The sequence below is a fragment of the Cydia fagiglandana genome, chromosome 16, assembly GCF_963556715.1.
Source record: "Cydia fagiglandana chromosome 16, ilCydFagi1.1, whole genome shotgun sequence".
Classification (NCBI taxonomy): Eukaryota; Metazoa; Arthropoda; class Insecta; order Lepidoptera; family Tortricidae; genus Cydia; species Cydia fagiglandana.
The window spans coordinates 3,067,658-3,087,315 of record NC_085947.1 but is presented as its reverse complement, the minus strand read 5'-3'; the positions used below and the strand labels follow the sequence as shown (position 1 = coordinate 3,087,315).

Below are 19,658 nucleotides of genomic sequence, written 5' to 3'. Positions count from 1 at the left end.
GTTTCATATACCTAAATCGGGTCTCTATTGTTTGCCAAATAGTTTTAATTCATAATGTATTGTTTGTCCGAATTTTCGTTAGTCATAATTGGTTTTTCTCAGAAACGCGTAACTTTTCAGGATTGCCATAAAACAAACCTAACCTAACCTAACCTAACCTATCTATAGAATAACCTTAGGAAAATCCTGAAAAGTTAACGGTTTCAGTTTTATGACTAACGATTATATGACAAACAATACATTATGACTTAAAACTTTATGGGAAACAAAGGGACCTAAATCATATAGCAGCAGCGCTATTATAGTCGTCATGTGTGCGTTTCCATCTGAATATCATACAGGAATTCTGATAGAAAAGTCCTTATTGCACATGAAGCATAAGGACTCTTCTCTGATGGAAAACCACATATTTTCAGACTCTGTCGCTTGTCATGTGTCATGTTTGTGCAAAGTTATCTAAGGCGTTAATATTTATTTATAAGTTTGGCACCGTTCATTTATTACGTAAGGCGATTTAGGGTAGAGGGGGTTCAACCATGTCTTATTTTTACTTACAGGGGGTAGGGAGGAAGTCTGGATAGGTCTTACGTAAAATCACACAAGTGCGCAAGTTTACGGCCTGGCCACGACATTGATCTAAGGCGATCGGCGGGGCGGCGGGCGGGGCGGAAAACGCGAGCGACCGCCAGGCATGCCACGTACTTTCAGTAGCGGCGGCAGCGACTAGCGGCTGGGACGTAGACGTATTTAAAATCATGGTTTTTTTTTTCAAAAGTGCCTAGAATATATTTCATTGTTTGTCAATGGGTGCATGGGCTAAATACAGGACGACAAATTTATTTACATCTAGTTTAGTATTTTTTTAATTGTATATATAAAGCACCCAAAAAAACGAGTACTTACACAAGAATAAGTGTGGAGACGTCACAACATACTTAAATACGCGAAAGTACATTTAAAATTTCAATAATAAACCCTTCCGTCTCCATGTCGCTCGAAAAAAAAACAAAATGTTTTGTTCCGTATCGCCCCGCTCGATCCGTCGCGCCGCCTAGGCCGGTCGCGCCGCTCTAAAGTCGTGGGGTCGTGGCATCGCCTGCGCTGCCCGATACAAATGTTCGAGTCGCGCCCCTCCCCGCTCGCCGCCGCCGCCGGTCGCCCGGTGCACACCGCGCGCGTTGCCGCTCGGCGACAAGGCTCGTGGCATGCATTATGCGTCGCCGGGCCGGGTTATTGTTTTTGCGACTTACCGCCGGTCGCCGCCGCCGATCGCCTTAGACCAATGTCGTGGCCAGGCCGTTAGATTATACTTTGAAAAATCGCGTGCGTCCGCGCGTGTTTGAAACTTTTAAATGAACCCAAAGTTGATTATTATCAAAAAAAGTTTTAGTACCTCTGCAGGTACAAAATAAACGTATATATACAAAGCAGCGGGGAGGGGGTCTGCCTTTCCTTATTTTTTCTCACATAAGGGAGGGAGGGGGTCAAAATCTGGCAAAAATCATCTCACGTAATAAATGAATGGCGCCTTTATAACATAATTTAGTCCAACTACTCATATCCTTAAGAGCGCTCTTACAAGAAAAGTCGAAATAATGCAAAATTGATGATACTAGTCGACGAAATTCAGGACTTTGTGCTCATTATTAGAAACAATGAGTACTTGTTCCAGTAAAAGCGTCTTCTTATCTTTTTAAATATCGTTGTAAATATTAGAAAAAGGACTTATTAAATTAGTAATGAATTTTTTTCTGATGGTCGTTTCCGAAAAACCGCGTGAAGCACTGAACGGCAAGCTCTTATTTGGAAATGTTGAGAAGTTTACTCTGCTAAACCTGGCTATTTTGTATTACTAATACCCTGTACTTTAGGCATATCAAACGATATTTTTCCTACATACCTTTGAGAAAGAGAAAATCAAAGTAAAACGAACTCAATTTTCTCTCCGAAACAAGTGTCAATTTCTACGAAAATCTACTTAATATCGAAGTCATTTTCATACTCAAGCAATCTGCAACGTTTGCTTATACTGTTGGTATACATTAGTGTTTATGAAATTCTACTATAATTTTTTGGCAATTTTTTGAAAACTACTCTATATTACCGATGACGCGCGCTCGCCAGCTCAGTGCCGCGGCAGAGCTTGTACAGGCAGGACGTGTGTCGGTCATTTTCAACGGCGACGACGAGGTTTTTTATCATTGTGTGCGGCGGGCGCCGTGTAAAACGCTATACTGTGTGCGTGTAAACCGCAACGAGAGACTTTGATCCTAGCACTGTTTTTATAGTATTATAATTTATAATGGTACAGTTTAATAAACTACCGGACAGAATTAAAAATATTTGAAACGACCTGACATTCTATATGTATTTATTTGACTCAAGATAGTACTCAGGGCAGGGTCTCATGATGGAGCCGGAAGGTGGTCACCGGTACCAATCAACCATGCAACTAAACCACTTTGTGTTTAGGCTCGTTTTATTCATCTCAACAAGATCTTTGACACAAAATAGTACTCAGGGTCTGATGATGGAGCCGGAAGGTGGTCACCGGTACCAATCAACCATGCAAATAAACCACTTCGTGTTTGGGCACGTTTGATTCGGCTCAACAAGATCTTTGACTTAAGATAGTACTCAGGGTCTGATGATGGAGCCGGAAGGTGGCCACCAGTACCAGTCAACCATGCAACTAAACCACTTCGTGTTTGGGCTCGTTTGATTCGTCTCAACAAGATCTTTGACACAAGATAGTACTCAGGGTCTGATGATGGAGCCGGAAGGTGGTCACCGGTACCAATTAACCATGCAACTAAACCACTTCGTGTTTAGGCTCGTTTGATTCGTCTCAACAAGATCTTTGACACAAGATAGTACTCAGGGTCTGATGATGGAGCCGGAAGGTGGTCACCGGTACCAATCAACCATGCAACTAAACCACTTCGTGTTTGGGCTCGTTTGATTCGTCGCAACAAGATCTTTGACACAAGATACTACTCAGGGTCTGATGATGGAGCTCGAAGGTGGCGACGGGTACCAGTCTATCACATAACTGAACCACTTCGTGTTTGGGCTTCGTGTTTGGGCTTCGTGTTTGGTTTATCACCTAGTGTCAAAGATCTTGTTGAGACGAATCAAACGAGCCTAAACACGAAGTGGTTTAGTTGCATGGTTGATTGGTACCGGTGACCACCTTCCAGCTCCATCATCAGACTCTGAGTATCACCTAGTGTCAAAGATCTTGTTGAGACTAATCAAACGAGCCTAAACATGAAGTGGTTTAGTTGCATGGTTGATTGGTACCGGTGACCACCTTCCGGCTCCATCATCAGACTCTGAGTATCACCTAGTGTCAAAGATCTTGTTGAGACTAGTCAAACGAGCCTAAACATGAAGTGGTTTAGTTGCATGGTTGATTGGTACCAGTAACCAACTTCCAGCTCCATCATCAGACTCTGAGTATCACCTATATAGTGTCAAAGATCTTGTTGAGATGAATAAAACGAGCCTAAACACGATGTGGTTTAGTTGTGATTGGTAATGGTGACCACCTTCCAGCTCCATCATCAGACCCTGAGTACTGTCTTGTGTCAAAGATCTTGTTGAGACGAATCAAACGAGCCCAAACACGAAATTGTTTAGTTACATGAGAGACTGGTACCCGTGGCCACCTTCCAGCTCCATCATCAGACCCTGTGTATCTTCAGTGTCAAAGATCTTGTTGAGACGAATCAAACGAGCCCAAACACGAAGTGGTTTAGTTACATGATAGACTGGTACCCGTGGCCACCTTCCAGCTCCATCATCAGACCCTGTGTATCTTCAGTTTCTTGTAACTTGTTTCTTGTAAATAAGCCAGTACCTATAATTTCTTTCGAGTAATATACGTTCATAAGTACGAGTAGGGGGCTATTCATAAATTACGTCGTTTCAAATGGGAGGAGGGGGGAGGGGGTCTGGACATCGGATGATGGTAGCACGACGTTGGAGGAAACAGAGTCATCCGAAGCATGATTTTTGGATGATTTGAGGGATGGGGGGGTCAAAAATAGATGACGTAATTTATGAACAGCCCCTATGTACATTTGCACTGCATTTAGTATTTTCGTACTTACCAAATAACAGTTTTAGGACTTTATAAGTTAAGTACAGTTAGTGTTGTTATGATTGATTTCAATATGCTTCGCGAAGGATCAAGAATGTTTAATCCATCATTGTAGTGCGAGTGTGGTAGAAGGGATCGGAATACTGAGCTCGCACGGCCTGCCGCAGCGCGTAAAATACCTAAACTCGCTCAACCCCGAAATGTAATAGCACTCTTAATATCCTATTAACATTCAATTTTATAATTCAACCGCCAAAATCATGCACATAGTAATGTTACTGGCGAATCACGCATTACACCATAAACGGTATGATTATACCATTTACTAACTAATCAACCCAATTAAATATTAAATCGTGATACAATTCCTGTTTAAAAAGGACGTAAGCGACAGAGCTTTTATATTAAAATACGCCGTTTTATACAATGAGATGTCGACTGAGATTCATTCATGATTATGATAATCTAAATCCTTTGAAGCCACGTCGTGACATGTTTTAGGGAGTTATTCAGTCGACAATTTTGATGAAACATGTGTTATGGTTTATTTTAACATAATTTAGATGGCGTATCTTGCGAGACGTACGTAATGTTGGCGTCTAAAAATATCCTGGTAGGGAAGTAATGTTTGACGTCTAATAGCCCAAACAAGATGACAATGGTTTTTTCGTTATTTTGTACAACGTACATTATTTATTAGTGCATACGTAGGTACTTAATATACATACTTAAAAAACATATTACATAACTAACCCACAAAACTTAAACTACATCTAAAAATAAATAAAACTAAACTTAAAATAAATGATTACAAAATATGGTTTTTACACCGACGAACGCCAAAAGAAAAGCAAACATACCGGTTAAAATCATAAGTAATCATATCCCTCCTTTTGCGTGGCCGTATAGTCGGGTAAAAAATATCGGGATGACAGATAAAATATAGTAAATTTTAGAAATTTCGTCGCTTAAAATGGTATGGTATGGTGGTATGGCTTACTTGCCTAATGTATTGCAATATGTACCTATGAGATGTCCGTATTTTGTAATATCCAAGTGCAAGGTTGGAGACCTATAATCGGAAAGGTGTAAACTCTTGAACAACTTTATGGTGTTTAATCGTAAGATTGTAAAAGTGGAATGCTGATGCTGCAATCTGCAATTTGATTTATTAAAATAATAATATTAGATCGAGACTTCGACAGTTAGTTACAGACTTCAAATTAACTTTAGTTAATTTCAAGTTAGGCTCGTCTCTTAGTGGAAAATATTTACAGTTTGCTTGCTATAATCAGACGTAAGTTTATCCCTTCAAGTGGCGGTCAACCCGTTAATGGTCGGATCGAAAAGCAGTAAGCTGGCGGCTAGAGATGAAAATGGCGAAAGATTCATGTGGTTTCTTTCGAAACTTTGTATCTTTCCTATAAAATATATGTAACTTTCGAAAAATACAAAACTGACGTTTGTCTGATAAATACAATCATACACGTATAATACCTGTTTTATACTGTGTATTTTACAAGTTTATTTAATAATGACTTGTCATGTCACATAGAGCATAGATTAAAAATATTTCGACATAATTGATAATTTCAACCTCTTTAGTTAACTGATATCGAAATATAGTCTGAGCGGAATGAAAAGTCACCTGTTTGTATGAGAGCCAATACGTTCCGAGTCACTATTCATAAAATAATATAATAATGCGAAAAATACAATGTATTTTACACGTAAAAAACTTAAACTTGCGAAAGATTCAATCGAAGAGCCGCAAGGAAAGATACTGTATTTTATTGAAAAATACAGGGGCCTTTGAAAGATACATGTATCTTTCATGTAATTTTCATCGCTACTGGCGGCCCACCACTCACGGGTCGATGCGTAAACCAGTATACTGTCGGCCGCGCGGCGCCACTTGACTACTTTTCGCGTTATCGCTGGCGCCACTTGAAGGGATATTAGTATTTTTCAAAGAAGAAGGGCACGGCTACAGCAGCTGTTTATCTCAATACAATTTTGGGAGATTTGGCGTTTTAAGATTATAAATTGTATGACACCTGTCACCATACCCTTCGCGTTTGAAAAATATTAAGATCAACCGGGATAAATGCGTCTCTTGTGGTAAACGCGTCGTGTGGTAAATGTCACATTAATGTACCTGCTGTCTATTGTTATACCTAATAGGCACAGACCCAGTAACGAATCTTGTAACATGTGACTTATAATAAATGCTGTCTGAAGCGAAATCTTATCGTACATCGTATCAGAAGCCGTTTAATTAAATTAAATCATCATGAGTAGAGAACAGCAACACTCAACTGACCATGGGTGGATTTTATGTCCTTATGATAAAGTTTATAATGAATTGTCAATTAACAGTGTGGACAATGTACTCGTACCTAATCCAATTACTCGAGTTATTAAACGGTCGATGACAAAAAACCGGCCAAGTGTGAGTCGGAACTGCACAGCGAAAGTTCCGAATACTTTGAAGTTCAAAGGGCTCAGTGAACATTTGTGACGTTCCACGGCAAAAGGTACCTTATGGCGCCTGGCGCTTACGTCGCATAGCGCCGCAATAATATTGGACCGGCGTTAATAATAGCGTAAGCGCCAACCGCCATAAGGTACGTTTACCCTTGGGACGTCACTTTTGTAGTTTAAAAAACCTATTTGAACTTATTTTCTCTTCGTTATATCAGGAGATAAAATTTTACTGGTTTGGAGAGCTCCTCATCCTGGGCTGAATTAATCCGAAAAACAATTGTTTAAATAAAAATATAAAAAATAAGGAACCAAGCTACGAAAATACCAGTTCGCAACGCAGCAGAAAGATATTTTTAGGACATACGTTCAATGAAATTGTGCTCATATTTAACTAACTCTATCCACCAAATATTATAGAAATATGAAAAAAAAGAAAAGCTAAACTGATCTAAGCACAACCTAAACTATTATTTTAAACGTCAAACTTCTATGAAATTATGACGTATAAATAACACTTGCACTGCGTGTGCTATCAAAATCGTTGCAAACTTTTCTTGGTCTAACTCTATACGGTTTTTTTTATCTGTTTTATTACACATTTTTCTAAATTTCACTTTATTATTAATTTTAGAATACATTAATATTACCTATTTAAGTCATAAGCTATAATTTTTTTTTTATTATGAATGTGCTTACTCATGGCCACAGACTAGCCGAGGCGAAATGTATTAGATATATAAAATATAATACATTTTAACATAAGTTTTAAGGTAAAGATTATACGTGGCTGTGAATAGTTTGGATTAAAAGGATCGAAGCACGACTCACTTCGGATCTCAGCGGAACCCTACAATGTTAATCTCGAGGAAAGCTGTTGAAATAAACCTGTTAAAGTCATTGAACTTGACGTAAAAACTAATGCAAGTGTTTAGGCGCCAATGATCGGTAATCTATAATAACTGTATTACCTGCATTACAAGATCCATATATTCATAGCGCTGGTGGCCTAGCGGTAAGAGCGTGCGACTTACAATCCGGAGGTCGCGGGTTCAAACCTCGGCTCGTACCAATGAGTTTTTAGGAACTTATGTACGAAATATCATTTGATATTTACCAGTCGCTTTTCGGTGAAGGAAAACATCGTGAGGAAACCTGCATACATCTGCGAAGAAATTCAAAGTTGTATGTGAAGTCCCCAATCCGCATTGGGCTAGCGTGGGGACTATAGCCCAAGCCCTCTCGCGCTCGAGAGGAGGCCTGTGCCCAGCAGTGGGACGTATATAGGCTGAGATGATGATGATGATATTCATGGGCCATAATCAGTAGGTACAGTCAGCAGCAGAAGTTGCTAAGCGGGCGAGGTGTTCAAAATTACCTTCATTCATCATTTTGAACACCTGGCTCGATTAGCAACTTCTGCTGCTGACTGTACCCCTAGTGTAAATTGTATTCGATAGCGTAACGAGCGTTCCCGTTTGCGTTATGTCTATTTTTGTTTGGGATTTTGAACAGCGCTCACAAATGGTTGTCGAAAAAAGGTTGTCTGGAAAATCCCCAGCATATTTAACTAAGTAAGGTGATGTGTTATGAACCCTCGTGAACGTCTGCTGCACCGTTGGACGTTGAAGAACGACAGCCACCAAAACCACAGAATAAATAATAGTACTAGGTACAGAAGACCCACTCTCTAACAAGACGCGTCTGTTACGATCAGCACAGATATGGCCGCTAGGTGGCGACAGCGCCACGCGCGACTTATGACTTTCCCCAAAATTGTGGCGGAACGGATGAGTGAGCCACGCCTGCCCAAACACATAAAAAATAATCATCCCATCCCGATTAAAACTTGGTTTGTCAGACAATAGTTTAGATGCTATTGTGAATAAAATAAATCGTCAGAAAACATACAAATAGGTACAGTGGAATCCGTTTATTATGACTCCGCTTATACTTATACTGTGACGTAATTACTGTGCGAAGTTTGGTTTTCATATAAAATTCTTTGTGACAAAGTCGGATATAATGACTTCGCTTATAGTGACAAATCGCTTACTATGACCTACAAATCCTATTTTTCTGAAATTATGTCCGGTTATACTGACACGGTTATATTCGCTGGTTTTCGTGGCCGTCCTCACGTCTCTCTCTGTGAGGACGTTTGGTGCGTGCGGTGTTTTAGTTTAGATTCTCAATGACAAGTTGATAATTAGTACAAGGTTGGTAAAATTCATTTCTGACGGAGGATTTTGAGATTAATTTGGAAAAAATAATAAAAAATAAGAAGTTAGTCAACTATGCTTTATATGACATCCGCTTAGTATGACGGATTTGTCACTTCCCTTCGATGTCATTATAAGCGGGTTCCACTGTACATCATCATCTTCCTCGCGTTATCCTGGCTTTTTGCCACGGCTCATGGTAGCCTGGCCGGGTCCGTCTGGCAACTAATCCCGAGAATTGGCGTAGGCATTTGTTTTTACGAAAACGACTGTCATATTTGACCATCCTACCCAGAGGGAAACTACGTATTGTTGGGATTAGTCCGGTTTCCTCGCGATGTTTTCATTCACCGAAAAGCGACTGATAAATATCAAATGCAATTTCGTACATAAGTTCCGATAAACTCATTAGTACGAGCCGGGGTTTAACCCTCGCCCTCGACCTCCGGATGGAAAGTCGCACGCTCTTACCGCTAGGCCACCAGTACATACCTAAACAGTCAAATTTGAGTTGAATGTCAAATTGCAAAACGAACCCACATAAAATCCTACATACATATAACGAATGAGTGGGCAGATATAGCACGAACAATCACAGCTTCAAAAGATCTTGAATCCACCATTGTCTGTAGTAATTAAAGAAATAATAGCAATTAATAATCAAAATATGCAAAGTATCTCAAATCATCCCATATCGACCAATACTGTACTCGAAATATCGTGACCACATTGGCGTATAAGGTTAAACCAATCACAACATTAAACAGTAACTTGGTCAACTAGATACATTTCCAAAGTGGTCTTTATTTTAAAGACGGTAAGGTTTTAAAGATATAGTGAAGATGAGTTTTGTACCCGCAAATTCATGATCGATCAGTTTCTGAAGCCATTTTTCATATTAACAGTAATTAGAAATGACAGGTTATCGAAACAGAAGGGGCTCGTAATGTGTGGACTGACCAGGGTAGAATTGAGCTCCCTGATATTGGCTTTTGGTTGGAAATAGGGGTTTTTATTGGCTGGTGGTTCTGATAATGTGGCTGGTTTGTGGAAAGTTAGACGTTTTGTCAAATGACCAATGCCCGAAAAAGTTTTTATTATTATTATTACTTAAGTACATTTCGGGAGAAAACCGTTTCCACTAACTAAATCTTAACAAAACACTTTAATTTTGATGTCGATCGCTTTAGCATAATATATTCTAGGTTTATAGGTTTCGCTTTTTAAAAAAATCATCAAAAGAGAATGGAAAATATTTAGAAGTGAAATAACATTTTCTCTTTTTGTATGGACAGTAGGTATTGTTTCATGGTCATTATAAGAAATATTACACTAAGTACCTATTTAATCAATTGAAATTGTTATAAGGATATCAAATATGTAGTTACGATAATCGGAAGGTAATAGGTTGTGCTAATATGTCTCATAACTTAAGAGGAAAAAATAGCCAACAACACATTGTTATTTGTTAGGAAAACGCTACATTCGTAAATTAACGTATTTCCCACATTGCCTGCGACAAAAGATTTAAATCTGATTGGCAAGGGTCGGGTCACATCTTAAATAGATTAGGTACATCTGTTTAGATAGAGAGTTAGTCAACGCGACACCAATTGATCTGACCTATTAGGCTATCAGGCGATAGATGCAGTGGCTTCCATGAACTTGATTGCCAACGGCTTGCCTAATTTCAGACCATTTTTTCATATCACTTTTTTTACAGCTCACGAAAGAGAAAGGCCATATTTTAAGATACGGCCTTTTTTGGATTTTTTGCAAATACTGTAGGTATTTGAACATGCGGTGACAAAAGAAAGCGTGCAGTCAGGCGTGGCTCACTCTGCTATTTCATCGCTTTGCTTAAAAGCCGTTCCTACCCCAATTTTGGGGAAAGCCATAAGCCGCGCGTGGCGCTGTCGCCACCTAGCGGCCATATCTGTGCTGATCGTAACAGACGCGTTTTGTTAGAGAGTTTTCTGTAGTTAGTACTATTATTTATTCTGTGGAAACAGTCACAATCTATCTAAAATCTTTGAAGCAATATTACAGCTACATGCCACTATATAGTTTATATCTATACTTTTTAATACGTTCATAAAGCAAGCTTATATTATATTAATAACTTAAATAACAGATACATTTTACGTCCTTCTTGATTCGAATCCAAAATAATACAGTCATAGTAAAGTTACAGACGTTAAAGGCCTCCTTCTTCCTCGCGTTATCCCGGAATTTTTGCGACGGCTTATGGGAACCTGGGGTCCGTTTGACAACTAATCCCAAGAATTGACGTAGGCACGAATTTTTACGAAAGCAACTGCCATCTGACCTTCCAACCCAAAGGGTAAACTAGGCCTTATTGAGATTAGTCCGGTTTCTTCACGATGTTTTCCTTCACCGAAAAGCGACTGGTAAATATCAAATAATATTTCGTACATAAGTTCCGAAAAACTTATTTGTACGAAATGGGGTTAACCGGGGTTATAGTAAAGTTACTGTCTTCTTCTTCCTTGCGTTATCCCGGCATTCTGCCACGGCTCATGGGAGCCTGGGGTCTGCTTGACAACTAATCCCAAGAATTGACGTAGGCACTAGTTTTTACGAAAGCAACTGCCATCTGACCTTCTAACCCGAAGGGTAAACTAGGCCTTATTGGGACTAGTCCGGTTTCCTCTCGATGTTTTCCTTCGCCGAAAAGCGACTGGTAAATATCAAATGATATTTCGTACATAAGTTCCGAAAAACTCATTGGTACGAGCCGGGGTTAACCGGGGTTATAGTAAAGTTACAGTAATGCTTATTAATGTCTGGCGATCTAGGATAACTGCCGTATTCGAACTTCAAGATATTCACAAGAGACGACACGCACTAGATCCATTCTAGATATGTTATATTTTTTTAGATATCAACTAGTTCTCTTTTGCATCGCAATTCGGGCAACTAATGTCACTTTTACGTTAGATAGAGTAAGATATCTATTAGATGTGAATTGGATCTCTAAGTCATATCCTGTGGAAATCGTTCAAGAGTATCTCCAGAATCGCGCAAATGTCAAATTTGACAGGTTAGACCTTAAACATATCGTTATCGTATCTTGGTGATGTCTAAAAGATATCTAATAGATGTATATTTCAAAATCCGAATCGGGTCCTAAGTTGCGTACTCGCGCGCGAGTCCATGCTTGAAGTCAAGCTAGATGCTAGACCTTCAAATCAAGAGTGAACAGGCACCTTCTGGGCGAGCTCGCTCCATCGTAGGCCACGTCTACGCCTCGGCTAGTCTGTGGCCATGAGTAAACCCATGCATAATAAAAAAAGAAAGATGTAGGTATGGCGCGCGCGAGAACGCAACTCATGCTAGCAGGTCTGGTAGGCTATACCTGTCTTGTAGTACGTGCACTCCATAAGCTGAAGCGATAGCGATATGATAGTATGTCTTGACCAGTTTTTGTCATTTCATTAATAAATCATTAATCAACCCATGACCATAACCCATCATCATTGTTTGCGGTTGAAATATTACTTATTTTATTAAGCTCTATTTGTTATGTCATTAATGTATTGGAAATAATTAATCTCCGACTCAGTTCATGATTTTGGTTGTATTGTTATATATGATTGCTTAGGCATCGGCTTTTTTTTTTCAATGTATTCCATTGAATGGTTTTTTGTTATGACGCCATAGATTCTGTAATAAGCTGTAAAAAAAAAATATCTAAATATCCCCCGAGTTCAAGGAGCAATTATATTTTTTAAGAGTAACCCTGGTGTTGAAGGTGTCCATGGGTGGCGGTAACCGCTTAACATATATGTCTGCTTTTTTGCCTGTAAAAAAAAAAAACTTTCTCACCAAAAAACGAACTCTATACCGAGTTTCTCATAATCATAACAAAGTGTGGTAGTGTCAATAATAAACGTCATCATTCTCATAGAATTTCAAGTTAGTGGTTTTTGTTTTTCAAATTTTACATTTTTAATTTTAAATTCGCATGTTTTCTGTTAATTTCGCGCTTTATGCGACTCTTGCTAGTCTTGCTCAAATCATCAAAAGTAGGTTAATCAAAACAAAACTTTAAAAAAGGCGAAAAATGTAAACATACACCGCGTGTAGCCTGTAACACGAGCAAATAATTAAAACATAGATTGTACTCCTCAAACGGTGACACTTTTATTCAACAACTTTTAAAAATTATGAAGTATTTAGACTCCCTATTCTTCATACAAAATAAATATTATCTTCAATGGACGCCATCGCCACGCCATATCATTGTGATTGACGTTGCTTGTCACGCCTTAAACATAACAAAATTCGCAATACATTGCGTCTTAGAATAAACTTTAAAGTGTATATTAAAAATCACACCAAAAGTTATTTTTTTAAATCGCTGAACAAATGTTGGTCAGTATGATATTTTATATTTTTGCTCATATTACAGGCCACACCCGGTATTTGACGTCGAATAAGACTGTACGTAATTGGATATTATATTGTATATTTATGTAGGTAGTAATTAATTCCATGTCTCGTTGTCAAGCAAAATGACATTTTGACAAGCTACCGTTGTAACTGTAAAAATTAGATTGTGTCACATTGATAATTTGCCATTTATTCTTGAGATTTATTCAATAGTTCGGTGAACTCTACATTTTTTAAACACCAGCGGCGGTAGCACGGTCGCTTTATCGCTTGTCACTATACCTGTCACATTCGAACAGGTACGTAAGTGCGAGAGTGACGGGCATAGCGACATGCGATAAAAACGGAACCATGCTGCGCCCGCAGGTGTTTCAGACAGTTGTCTCTGGGTCAACTTGACAGCTGTCTTCTATCAGTGTTTACATTTTTTTCTTACGTTTGATAGATGTCAAGCCCGTTCCGTGCACAGAAGGTAGGTAGGTACCTATGTCTGTATATAACTAGAGGTATTTAAATAAAAGTAAACAAACAATTTGTAAATTTTCGAGTAGTTATAACTATAACATTTATTGGTTAACCAACCAAATACAAAACCGCCTGGATCAGTCACTCGGCTCGATTCGGAAAATGAATTAGATTTCTACTAGACTTCAACAAGTTACGATATGGATAATTTAAAGATATTTGTATTGTAAGATAGATATGTCAATTTTGCCGTTTCCGCGATTCTGGAGGTCCGCTTGAACGATTTCGACAAGTTATGACTTAGATATCCAAGTCACATCTAGTCGATATCTAATGTAGATCTAGTTGATCTCTAAATCGTCTCTAGATCTTGTTATTATCTCGAAATCCGAATAGGCCTGACTGACCTGATTTTAACCTACATTATATGATCATGTAATGTTTTCGTCTAACCTCAACTGGCTTAAGGAGCCTTTTGAGGGTAGATTTTGTTTATTTTTACCCGACTACGGCAACGCAAAAGGAGGGTTATGATTTTGACCGGTATGTATGTGGGTATGTATGTATGTATGTATGTATGTATGTTCATCTGTTCCCTCATAACTTCTAAAGTACTTATTATAATTTAACAAACGATATGTCATTCGAATCGTCTTAATCGCCCGCTGGTTATAGGCTATATGGCGTCACAAAAAAATGAACACGGCGCCCTCTAGAGGTCATAAAGTCATGAACCAAAAAAATTAAATTATGTAATGATGACGTGTTATACATCATTTTAAAGAGCTCAATTAGCACATTTCAAATATACAAATATTGTTAGCTTTTGCACCCGGCTTTGCTTGCAAGCGCTATATAAAAAAAATATTTATTTATCGGTTAGGTAATTCGAACTATGAACCTACAAGCGCTCTGGAATCTATCCGCGTGTTACGCGACTACGGAGACACAAGAAGGTTTTCGCAAAAGAAATTTGTTTGGCCGCTATACATGGTGTTTTTATAATGTCCTGCAACATTTTTTTATAACGTGAATAGGTATAGAAGTCCTGATCAGCCAAAATGTATGAAACAGTAAATTTTTTTACAAAGCACGTACCGTACGCGTTCCAAAGCCGGGCGCCTTCGGCGCCCTCATACTATAAGAGTCGGGCGGAGCCCGACGTACGCGTTCCAAAGCCGGGCGCCTTCGGCGCCCTCATACTAAAAGTGTCGGGCGTAGCCCGACGTACGCGTTCAAAAGTCGGGCGCCTACGGCGCCCTCATACTAAAAGAGTCCAGCGTAGCCCGACTTACGCGTTCCAAAGCCGGGCGCCGAAGGCGCCCTCATACTAAAAGTGTCGGGCGTAGCCCGACGTACGCGTTCTAATGCCGGGCGACTTCGGCGCCCTCATACTAAAAGAGTCAGGCGGAGCCCGACGTACGCGTTCCAAAGCCAGGCGCCTTCGACGTCCTCATACTAAAAGTGTCGGGCTACGTACGCGTTCCAAAGTCGAAGGCGCCCTCATACTAAAAGAGTCGGGCGTAGCCCGACGTACGCATTCCAAAGCCGGGCGCCTTCGGAGCCCTCATAGTAAAAGAGTCGGGCGTAGCCCGACGTACACGTTCCAAAGTCGAAGGCGCCCTCATACTAAAAGTGTCGGGCGTAGCCCGACGTACGCGTTCCAAAGCCGCCGAAGGCGCCCTCATACTAAAAGTGTCGGGCGTAGCTCGACGTACGCGTTCCAATGCCGGGCGCCTTCGGCGCCCTCATACTAAAAGGGTCGGGCGGAGCCCGACGTACGCGTTCCAAAGCCGGGCGCCTTAGGCGCCCTCATACTAAAAGAGTCGGGCGTAGCCCGACGTATGCGTTCCAAAGCCGGGCGCCTTCGGCGCCCTCATACTAAAAGTGTCGGGCGTAGCCCGACGTACGCGTACCAAAGCCGGGCGCCGAAGGCGCCCTCATACTAAAAGAGTCGGGCGGAGCCCGACGTATGCGTTCCAAAGCCGGGCGCCTTCGGCGCCCTCATACTAAAAGTGTCGGGCGTAGCCCGACGTACGCGTACCAAAGCCGGGCGCCTTCGGCGCCCTCATACTAAAAGAGTCGGGCGTAGCCCGATGTACGCGACCCAAAGTCGAAGGCGCCCTCATACTAAAAAAATCGGGCGTAGCCCGACGTACGCGTTTCAAAGCCGGGCGCCTTTGGCGCCCTCATACTAAAAGTGTTTGGGCGTAGCCCGACGTACGCGTTCCAATGACGGGCGCCTTCGGCGCCCTCATACTAAAAGAGTCGGGCGTGGCCCGACGTATGCGTTCCAAAGCCGGGCGCCTTCGACGTCCTCATACTAAAAGTGTCGGGCGTAGCCCGACGTACGCGCTCAAAAGTAGGGCGCCGGAGGCGCCCTCATACTAAAAGAGTCGGGCGTAGCCCAACGTATGCGTTCCAAAGCCGGGCGCCTTCGGCGCCCTCATACTAAAAGTGTCGGGCGTAGTCCGACGTACGCGTTCCAAAGTCGCCGAAGGCACCCTCATACTAAAAGTGTCGGGCGTAGCTCGACGTACGCGTTCCAATGCCGGCCGCCTTCGGCGCCCTCATACTAAAAGAGTCGGGCGGAGCCCGACGTACGCGTTCCAAAGCCGGGCGCCTTAGGCGCCCTAATACTAAAAGAGTCGGGCGTAGCCCGACGTATGCGTTCCAAAGCCGGGCGCCTCCGGCGCCCTCATACTAAAAGAGTCGGGCGTAGCCCGAAGTACGCGTTCCTAAGCCGGGCGCCTTCGGCGCCCTCATACTACTTCGTGCATTTCTGTACTGAGGACGCCCTCGCAAAAATAATATAAAGTGACTTCAAAAAGTTAGTAACGAAATCATGACCCCAAAATTAATTAAATAAAAAATAAGTTCAAAAACTAAAACCCGACTACTGCAAATCGCGCTCTAAAAAGTATGAAACAAGATAGAATTCTTATCTGAAATTATCAAGCAGGAAATATTATAAATGTTACCATTTTTTTATATAAAAATTACAACGTAATATAATTTACTAATTTTTTTATATATTTACAGAGGTTCAGAGGATAGCCGTGGTCGTATGCCATATTATTTTTAAGTTTATAATCGTGGCATACGACCACGGCGATCCTCTGAATCTCTATAAATATATAAAAAATTTAGTAAATTGTATTACGTTGTATTTTTTATATAATAATATGGTAACATTTATAATATTTCCTGCTTGATAATTTCAGATAAGAATTCTATCTTGTTTCATACTTTTTAGAGCGCGATTTGCAGTAGTCGGGTTTTAGTTTTTGAACTTATTTTTTATTTAAATACCTACCTGAGGAGGCAACTCATTCCACATTATACACTCTGCACGTTTTTATTTTATCTTCTCGGGGCAGAGGTGTACGGTGGTTGGAGCCGGTTTAGGTTTATTTGACGTTCATAAGCGCATTGTAATATGCCTACTTGAATAAACTATTTTTTATCTTTTATCTTTATCTTTATCTCGTTATCGGCGTTTCTCGTTTCGTTTTATTTTCTTTTCAGGGCTCCCCTTACACTCGTTTTCATACAGAATACGAGTATTTGAATGGGATTAGCCGCAAGCGCATTGCGCATCGATGACTGCGCAGGTCAGGGTTCACTGACATCGCCTTGGGTGCACATTTCCGCGTACACCTTACGGGGTCTATTCTCGAGGGCTCGATACTTCTGGTACCTATAATCCAACTTCGACCAAAAACAAACCGGCCAAGTGCGAGACGGACTCGCACACCGAGCCGAGGGTTCCGTATTTTTTAATGTTTGTTGTTATAGCGGCAACAGAAATAAATCTGTGAAAATTTCAACTGTCTAGCTATCACGGTTCATGAGATACAAGCCTGGGGACAGACGACAGACGGACATACAGTCGGATAGACAGACAGACGGACAGTGGAGTCTTAGTAATGGGTTCCTTCCCATTTTTTTACTCTTTGGGAACCCTAAAAATTTGCGGATCTCGGGTAAAAACAAGTGACGACGCGACAGATGAGATAAGCGTAAACCCGCTTAGCTAAGCGCGCCCAAGCAGCCGTTGCGCAAGCAAATGTGTTCGATTTTTTTAATTTCGAACGAGAATGTATAAATTGTTCGAGGTTGGACTACTGGGTCTAAAAGGCACCTTCCTCGTACTTAAACTGTGCTTTTGGTTCATATGTACAAGAAATAGTGGTGGTACTTAGTTGCTATAACTAATCCAAATTTTAGGATCCCAATCAAACGGTCACTGAAAAAAAACGCACTTAATCGTTTTGCGATGCCGAATTGATCCCATAAGTGCTTCGGTTTTTAAGGAGCATCTATCACCTTTACAGTACCACACAGTACTATAGAATTAAAGTTTTAACTCCTTTGGAACTGCGTTTCTGTCACTTTTCTTAGTTATCATATTGATCTATCGCTAAAACAGAATAGCCCCCATCGCGCCCGCCCACGACTCCAATAAACCATATAAATATTGTTAACAGGTCAATAGTCGGTCGTGATCCATTACTATAACGAATTGATCGATATAATTCACTGATATGATCGCCATTGATCGCTACCGGCCTTGCGCAGAGGCCGCAGTGCCATCTTCATTCAGCCATTGTTATTAGCACTAGGAGACCAATGGTACAGTCATCTGCAAGAATAGTTGACCCGCCTGAAAAACCTATACATCTTCTATGAAACCTATACAACTTCTATGAAACCTATACCCTATACAAACGAACTTCTATAATATATTCGGCGGGTGTTGGTAGGTTATGAAAAATCACTTTTTATCAAAGAAAAATATGTATTTTTCATAAAAACTTAAATTATTACATTTATTACTTACATAAAGCGATGTCAGCGATGTTAACAGTGGGAGTTGTTGAGAAAGAAGAGATTGAGTGAGTCGGTGACTGGATACACGAGTAAAACCATTCGGTCTTTTATGGTTGCGTTCAGAAACAGTGGGCAACAGAGAATTTCTTGTTAACTATGGAACCTTAAAAACATTGACTTATTTAGCTATGAACAAATTTAAAGTTACATTTACGTAATATCATTTTTTTGTAATACACAGCTGTCATAATATCATTTTAATACGGCTGATCACGCCGCCCGGTAAGTTGTGGGTTTTTTCATTTAAATTGAGTTAATGAGTGGCCAATTAAAATATACCGGATGCCGAGTTTTAGAGATCATCAGTAATAAATCAGTAATACGGTAATCCGTAAAATTAGGTAACATTAGTCCACAACTTACAATAGAACTATGGTCCAAAATCAATCCCAGTAAAATAGGTATATAAGTATTTTTCAAATGATCTATTTAATTTATTGCCTCGCTGGATGGCAAAGCTGATCTGTTGGACAAAATATTGGCCAGCCCTCTGGTCACCGTGGAAGCCTCATTGCATCTGATAAAAAAAAATATTCTCTACTTCTTTTCTGGTAATCTATGTGATATAATCATCACTGACATAATAAACACACATCACGCTGTTGGTCACAATTGTTTTAAATATGGCTATGTCCATAATTATATCTTAAGCTTATGACTTATGGATCATATGTAGGTATATAGAGAGTTTGACCAAGAAAAGTCTGCAGTGATTTGATAGCATACGCAGTGCAAGTGTTATTTAAGACGACATAATTTCATGATACTTGACGTTTAAAATAACAATTTGCACTGCGTGTGCTATCAAAATCGTTGCAGACTTTTCTTGGTCTAACTCTACAGATGTAGTACAATTGTTTTCCATCGTATTTTCTCGGAAACTTTCGTATTTATCAGGCTATTTCAGTAACAGGTCTAACAAGAGGTACCGTAAAATGGGGTGAGTTGGGTGTTTGACTTTCAAACCTCGATAAAATTTTATTTTTACATGTGAAAACTGAATGGTGTATATAATAAGTGGTTCGGACGTTTGTATTTTATTTTGGGTAGTTCCATTTCATAACTTTGACGAT

The 19,658-nt window shown here is 40.3% G+C and overlaps 1 long non-coding RNA gene across 1 annotated transcript in view; it reads left to right on the top strand.

The window, feature by feature from the left end:
- The first annotated feature begins 13,270 nt into the window (after positions 1-13,270).
- LOC134671730 (uncharacterized) overlaps positions 13,271-19,658 on the top strand; it is a 37,860-nt gene continuing 31,472 nt past the window's right edge. The window contains exon 1 of the long non-coding RNA XR_010099264.1: positions 13,271-13,282. This is a non-coding gene — a long non-coding RNA (uncharacterized LOC134671730). The remainder of the gene's footprint in view (positions 13,283-19,658) is intronic.